An 8387-nucleotide genomic window follows, 5' to 3' on the forward strand; every position below is an offset into this window, starting at 1 on the left:
CGTTAAGATGAGCATGTTAAGCTCCGGCTCAATGACCTGTCAGAAAATATACAGTTTCTTGTCTGCTGCTCTTTGTGGTTTAGTGCCAGCCCAAGCTGTGTTTTAAACGGGTAAACCAGAAACCTGATGCATAAAAGTCTTTGTTTTAGGTAAGTATGGAGGGTAAATTTCTGAAGTTTTGTCTCCTGCAGCTGATTTCTGAACTAGAAGGCTGACTCACTCATGTACATACAATGCAGATACAGTCCCTGAGGTTAGAATGGTGATCCTTTACCTAGAAAGGCTGCACTAGCATAGATACTGAAATACAGGACTGGGATACAATGTACTAGAATACCTTTCAATTTAAACAATTGAAAGAAGTCAAGGCATTACACTTGAATCACCTGTAGTGTTTGTTATGCTAGCCAGATAAAGTGAACCAAGGGAATATATTTAAACACGTGCCCATATCTTTTTGCTCAAAGTTGGCATACAAACAGAAGTTTCATAGTGAACAAGCAATACCCCTTTCTTTTGCTTTATACAAGGAACATTTAAAAAAAAATTAATTTTTTATTTCAGCAACACTGGGATTTCATCCCAGAATTTCAAAGTATTTGCTGATCTGCAGTCCCCTTTCAAATATTTTATAAGCTGAGCTGGAATACATGAGAGTGTGATCTCAATGTGATGGTAACACATAGCTGTTGCTGACAAATCATTATGTCTTTTATGACTAATGTTGTTTCCCTTATCATATTTTATGTTTAAAGACTAGTCTTGCAATTTGAATTTTCTTATTTGTTTGGGTTTTTTTGTTTTGCAAAAGAAGCCTGTGTATTTTACTGGCTATCTTCTAAAAACGCTGCAGTCATTTACTTGGCTAAGACATGATTGAGATTTATAGAATGGTGAAGCTGCAAAAAAGGCAAGCACAAAACTGATGTTCACCAAATCCCACAATACTAGAACGAGGGGTCACTCATACAAGTAGGAGTGGCTTAAAATTGTTAAGAGCAGCAGGTAGCAGTCTCCTGGAGTTTGTCGCCATGGTTTGTTGTGGAGGCAGGTGGCATCAGCAGGTTCAGAAAGGAGTTAGACAGCTTCATGAACAAGTCCATAGTCAGATGCTAAAGGCAATAGACTAGGAAGGTCTAATATCCTTAATACAAGAACTGCAGGTGCTCAGGAAGATGAGAGCGGGTCACACATAATGGCCAAGCCTGCACACTCCCCTTTAACCACTGCTGGGTGGAACTTTGGCCAAAGCAGCACAGCTCTCATGTTTGTACTACATGACTCTTCTGGGCTATAAATACAATATAATTCTGTACCAAACTACCAGAACTCAGTATAACTGCAAGGATAAATAGCTACTTTTCTGCTTAGCCCCAAAATAATGTATTTATTGCTTATAAGTTCAGAGGAAAACACCTCTGCTGATTTTCATTTCTCCTTTTTGATAGGGAAGGCACTTTTGACCTACTTGTATTTCCAAATTGTAATTGAGCCTTGGGAATAACTATCAACAGCAAAGTTTAAAGCCTTGTTCCCTGTTAACATTTAGTTTCCTTTTAGATTATATTGAGGTCCTGGAGAGGTATTTGATTGATGGCTTTCACAATCTCTGTTAAAACAAATAGGATTAAAGCATAATCAAAGAAAGGAAGTGTGTGGCTTAATTATAGAGCTCATCACTTAAACTGTTCTGCAAAACTCTGGAGAAGCATTAAATAGAGTCTGAAATATTCAAAAAATTTTCATGTGTCAGAGACTACTGGGCTCCCAGTACATGTCAAGCATTTTGTACGTTGTTGGGTCTGATTATTCATACCAAAAGAGACAGTCCATTTAAAAAATGAAGTTATTTCTGTAAGCTCTGGATATCTGACAACTCTAATGCCCCACTATGGCATGAATGCTCATCACTGGAGGTACACAGAGTGACAGCTGAAGCCAAGAACTGAACTGCAAATTCAGCTCCACAAATCCTGCTACATGACTGTGAAATCTACAGCTAGTTGCCAATTTTTATTCCTGACTTGACATGTGACTGACAGCAAGTGGATGCCAAAGGGTTTAAGACAATTTTCCACTCTGTCTCTTCAGGATGTATTTAAGACTGATGTGAAAAGTGCTGAATACTTTCTACCAACAGGATGAAGCCTAGGTAAAAACTGTGTTTCAGAGGGTAAAGAAAAGAACACAGTTCTCCTGATTCATTAAAGCTCTTTAAAACCAGAAATGCTGGATAAAGAGGTGTCCGAGGGCAGAATCCTCTGACATTTTGCTATTGACATTGCAGCAGTCGTGGCAGGTGCTAGCCAGTATTAGCGTGGGCAGCCGCTGCACCCAGTGTAGGGTGGCTGATGAAGTGCTTTGGCTGGGGGATCAATGGAGAAATGTTTCGGTGAAAAGGAAGTGTTGAGGGAGACAGTAACAGGACTAGAAGAGAAAAATACTGATCTGTCCTGAGAAGACAAGGTACATCTTTCAAGTGTTATGAGTTTCTTGTGTAAATAATATTAACAATATCTTGTGACAGCCATAAGTTACCAGAGTACTATACTGACTGTGCTTTGAAAGGGCTCCTCGCTAATCAGGACATGTTTTAGGTGTAAGCAACTCAAAAGATTCGGGGTCTGGAAGAACTGCCTCATGGCAAGAGATGAATGCTTTCAGTTTGGTTAGGTTTTCCTAGAGAATGGTGAAAAATGTCTACGATGCCTTACAGTGCTAAGTTTGAGTCTCCTGGCTTTATGTGCTGGACCATGCTGTCTTAGACCTTTATTTCCCAGCCCAGCTGTATTATCCACTCCAGATCCCCTACACTGCTATCCCCCGTTATCTTCTAGATCCCCGATAATCACACGAGGCCTCAACCTCACCATTTGTACATCAGCCCTTCTCTGATGGTGTTTTATAATAGAGGATTTCAAAATGAACTACTTATACTGATGAGCTTTCTCATACATCCATGAGCTTCATTATTTATGCTTATTTATGAAGTTTGCTCATCTCTGGAGATCCTTTGATGCTGCTTTGATACTGTGAGCACTTGGGTGCTCATTTAGTTCTCAGGAGTCTGTGCAGAGCTTGGCATGTTTCCTCGCCACACAGACACACACAATGCCGTGCCATTAATTTCTGTGTCTCTCCTAGCAAACAGTTTTCCCCCCCCAATTCATTTTCTGTTAATAAATAATGGGTATAAGTCAAAGGCAGCTTATTCTCAAATTACATCGTGCTCTTAGCACTATGGGTGGGACGGCAGGCACAGCAAAGAAAAACACATCATTAGCACTCGATTGAAAGTTGTGTTTTGTTTTTTTCAACTGTCTAGTTGGAATTGCAAACCCATTCTGCTCACACAACACCATTTTTCAAGGTGTTTATACATCAGAAAAGAGCAGCTCTTATCACTTTCACCATGGCAGGGGCCAGGGTTGGCTGCACCTCCTGTGTGCAAGGGGACTGGGTGACCTGTAACAGAGCCTGCAGGGTCACCGTTGCCAAATGATGTCCCCTCCTTCCCTTGCAAAACCCCGGAAGATTTTGACTTTGGTGTTTGGAAACACTAATGTTATTGCATCAGATTTTTAGTGACTAAATATCTTCAGCTATGGTGTTAAAGCATTTGGTATTTAACAGCAAGAGCCTTGTTCTTCACTATTTATGCTGCTCTTGAGAGGAAGGCGAGTCAAACTCTGGATCAGAGCATCAGTCAAAGAAGTCATAGTTCTATATAAATGCTTGAGCCAAACATCTCAACCTTCAGATTTGATTGGGATTTTCATCTCCAGCAGTCTGAGCTAATATTTTGTTCTACTTGCTGCAAGATCAACTCCTGGATTTTGAGTTGGATCTGCCATGCTTCTTCCTGAACACAGACCACAGGGGCAGACAGCTGGGCACGACGGCTGAGTCACAGGCTGCTGAGGAAAGTTGTTTAAATTGCTTCATATTGGAGGGAGATGTCCACAGATGACTAAAAAAGTTGAACAAGCTCAGCTTTAACACCCGGTTATGTTTCTGAACATGTTCTCATAGTAATATTGTGGTTAAAAAACACTTCCTTCCTGTCTTTATTTTTTTCAGTGCTCTAGAATTTTTCCCTTATTTCTTAAAAGCTTCTTGGTGTGGGTATATATCATGTCTCTCAATTTGTGCTTCATTGGCACAGTGGACTCTAAATGCTCCATAGGAGACAGTGTGCTGTGGAATTGTAATCACCAAGTGCTTTGATGGGCTTTGTACATTATTGCTGTGTTACAAGCCAACAGCTCTGTTGGTAAGCATCAAACTTTATTCCTCAGGTGTTTTCCCCCAGTTTGGGTCATACTGGAAGAACAAATGGTGGCACAGGAAGGATAATGTAAATAATTTAACAAATTCTAGTAAAACTTTAAGACACCCTGCTTCCTGGGGCAAGCTGAGGTGGCTCTAGATTTATATTTTACAAAGCTTACCGATTCCTTACCCTTTCTATATTTAGTCCACATTTCATGACATACATGGGTACGTGACATTTGTGAGTAGTAAATATTGCAAGCACCAGTTTAGTAGGTAGCATGAACAGAATTTCAAGCACATGCTTAAAGTGCAACTGATGCCAGTGCAACTTTTGGGTCCCTCCGCTGTCCTAATTATGGCTATTCCTTGAATCAGGACCAAAATGAGCACATTTTTGGAAAAGTTAAGCATATTAAACTGCCTCAGAGATGAAAATTGTAAGTGATGGGTTTTGTTTGGTGTTTTTTTTTAAATCTGGTTAGTCCCTTACAGATGTGACTAGACATAACAGGTATGTTGTAAAGCCTTTTTCTATAACAAAGGGTAACATTAAAAACTAAATAATTTTTGTCTAACACTTGAAAATAAGGAAATTCTGAGCTTCAGAACCTGTGTGGGTTTGCAATTACATCTGAGTAATATCCCCACCCCCACAAATATTAAATTAGTTGAGATAAACACGTTCAGAAACTATTAGACTACTTTGTTTTGAATTTAGTGGGTAGCTGCAGCTAGAAGAAAGCAGGCAAATAATTGAAAATTCTGACTTCTTTAAAAGAATCAAAATATTGCATTTTGTATGTTTATTTCTACTTTCAAGTACTCCTAAATTTTAAGAATTTAAGTAACAAAGTAAATTTTTTTTCCTTAATCTGATATGATTGGTTTGCTTGGTTCACTGAAAAATATCAAACAACTCCCTGAAAATATATTTACTTTAGATAGACCAATAGACCAAAGCTGAGTAAGTTTAGGTAGATTTAGTTCTGCAACTAGTAAACTATATAACATGGTTTTACAGAACTGAAATGCACCTGTGCGGCATTGAAATGGTACTGTTGCCACTGATAAATCTGACTTCATAGCTTGTCACTCACTTATTACAGCAATTCCTGACCAAGGTATACGACAGTTTGTCTGATTTTAAACTCAGAGGTGCTATAAAATAGTTGTCCAGCTAAACTTACGTCACTGATGCAGGACCATTCGTTAGTCTCCGGTGCATGGAAAGATGTGTCAAGGCATGTATGCCGAGAGCCCCATAGGTCAGTGCTGATCCAGGAGCTGGGAGCCCGACTGCACAGCTGGGGGTCAGAGATAAGGGTTAGGGAGAGACTGGCAGGGGGAAATGCTCGTCCACATCTCTGCTTGCCCTGCAATTAGCCCAGCACGTTGCGTGCAGAGGTTATGGGCAGCCAGTGAGATGAAAATGTCAAAACGAGCACTAGGTCTTGTGAGATTAACATATAAAAATCCCTTAATATGTAGGCAACACAGATAATTACAGACCCACAGAGCATGACTCAGTCAAGTACAGGGCACAATTCCAGAAACTATGAAAGGAAAAAAGTCACAGTATTACCTCCAAAGAAACTTGAATCAAGCCAGAGACCAGCAACACCACTAAGTTACCAGACTATTTAAGCAGCAAGCAGGGCAAAAGGAGACGTATGGGCAGTTTCCAGCACTGATCTATCTTTCATGAGGACGGGGTTAGCTTTACACCCCTGTCCTGCCTTGCCAGAGGGTTGAGCAGAATCCTTGGGCCAGGCATGGGACGAGCACTGTAGCAAAGTGCTAAAGGCTGGAAAGGAAGCCTGACAGGAGCTTTTGCACTAAAGCTTCTGCCAGAGCCAATTAACGTGCAACATCTGGATTGCACCAGCTTTACTGCGGCGGGAGATGGCACAGAGTGACCTTATCTTACCTAGCAGAGAGAGCACTGGGCAGGGTGTTCATGCAGCCAGAGTACCAAACAGTCTCTGCAGCCCTACAACAAGGACCTAGCAGCAGGTGTATTTGCCCAAACCATTCCTTGACCTATGGATCAATGCTGTCTCTCCTGTTCCCAAGTGGCAGTGAAATATGGGCACAACAGGACTTTCAAGACGACATAGATGTGCCCTGAAAGCAACAGAGCAGGCTGGGAGGGTATCTGCATGCCCATGCTGTCCTGCCTCCTCTCAGCCCCTGCTCATGCTGCAGGGCTGCAGTAGCTGGGCAGAGAGGTCCATACCCAAGGTCATGTCCTAGAGCAGAGTGCCATGGACACCCATGTCCCTGTCACCATCATGTCTGCTTTCATCCCCATGTCTAGTGCCCGAAACCTTCTCCTATTGCTAGGGATAGGCCACAGCCACAAAACCCCCAGGGCTGATCTTCAGGAATGCTTCTGCTCATTGTCATTCCCAGTCTCAGTGCTGGGTGCAGCCCCTCACCTTTACCTACAACACAGAAAATCCAGCAAAACCCTTTGGGGTCACCACTGCCTGGGAGGGCATAGAGATCCTTCAACTGCCCCAAGCAGCCCAGCTTTCCTGCTTGCTGGCACAATGCTGTATCACGAGGCTGCTCCTCTCTATCCCAGGCATCCTCTTATTGACCCCATACTTGTCCCTAAACCCCACACTCCCACTTCTTAAACAAGAAGCCCCCATGGCGCTCTCTGGTTCTCCTATTTCCATCACCTTTCCAGCAGCAACAAGGCAGTGACAAAGCAATGGCACAGCAGAGAAGCTCAAGTGCTCTTCTCTTCATTCTCATTAACAAAGTACCATCACCAAGGACTGTTCATTTGCTAAGAGCAGGAGTTAAGGCTTATCTCTAATTACACCTTGTCATGCCTCCTGTCTCAACAGCATGGATCTGCTTTCAAGGGGATACTGAGATTTGACTGGTAAAAGCCGAATGTTGGAACTGCATACAAGTTGGGTCAGCTAACCTTCACTGCCCTATAAGAGACTCAGCTTACCGAATTTAACTTTATGCAAGAAGTATCAAGGTTTCCCAATCTATTCAGATAACAGAAATGTTTTCACATTTTCTGTAGCATGAAGGTATGTGCAGCTGTGCCAGTGCTTTTCCCTCCAGGTTTAGCTGATAAAACAGCTTCTCCACCCCAAGGGCTGTCTGTACACCCACATAAATAGCTCTCCCCACCATGGTATGCATGGCTTTATCTGCTCCTTACATTATTCTTTATCCCTGTCCTATGTTGACTTCCATTTTCCAGAAAGGGGAAAAGTATTAATGCTTCCTCCATAATATATTTTCCCACAAGATCACGATAAAAATCAAATTAAGAAGCAGGACATGGGCTGCATATTACAGGACATGAACCATTATTCTCTTTGTTATGGAGGCTCCCTGCCACCCCCCCAGCCTATTCTTTCTGTGACAGCAATAGCAGCGCAGGTCCCTAGGAGCAATCCCAGCTGCATCGCTGTTTCTCTCCCAGGGGAGCTCCGCAGTGTCTGCTGGGGGGGCCTGCAGCAGAGTCCTAGTTTTAAAAACCTACCAGGTACAGCTATTGTTAGAACGAAGTCACTGGTAAAACTCTGGCATTACAAACACAAGTCCTGGTGTCACCAGCCGTGGCTAGTACAGTCCTCAGCAAAGGGCAGGGTCACCCCACTGCCCCTCGCAGCCTTGCCCACGAGGGCTGCAAAGCTCCCTGGTCTCCAGCATTGCTCAAGAGCCAACCATGCTTGCTAACGTCGATTCGATACCTCCCCACATACCCAGGGACAGAGTCCCATGTCCAAACAGGAGGAACAGGAACTACCTTCTCTCACTGACTCTCAACTACTTTATTGCCTGCTGTCAGGTTTCCAAATAAACTCATCCCCTACAAGCTCCAGGATGAGCTCCCCACAGACACCTTCAGCCCTCTTGCACTCTTTTGAGTGACTGCAGTCTGTATGTGGATGGGCTGTGAATGAATGGTTTCTTCTGCTACCACCCCAATCTCCCTGCCCTTCTCTGTAGATGCCCATCTGATGCCTTATGCTGCGTACTCTGGGACATGGACCATTACCCAGAGCACTGGGGCTGGCAATGGGTTATCGCAACAAGCAAAGTTTTTGGAGCAGTGACCAGATATCCATGCACCT

Source organism: Buteo buteo, chromosome 24 (genome assembly GCF_964188355.1).
Source record: "Buteo buteo chromosome 24, bButBut1.hap1.1, whole genome shotgun sequence".
NCBI classification, from domain to species: Eukaryota; Metazoa; Chordata; class Aves; order Accipitriformes; family Accipitridae; genus Buteo; species Buteo buteo.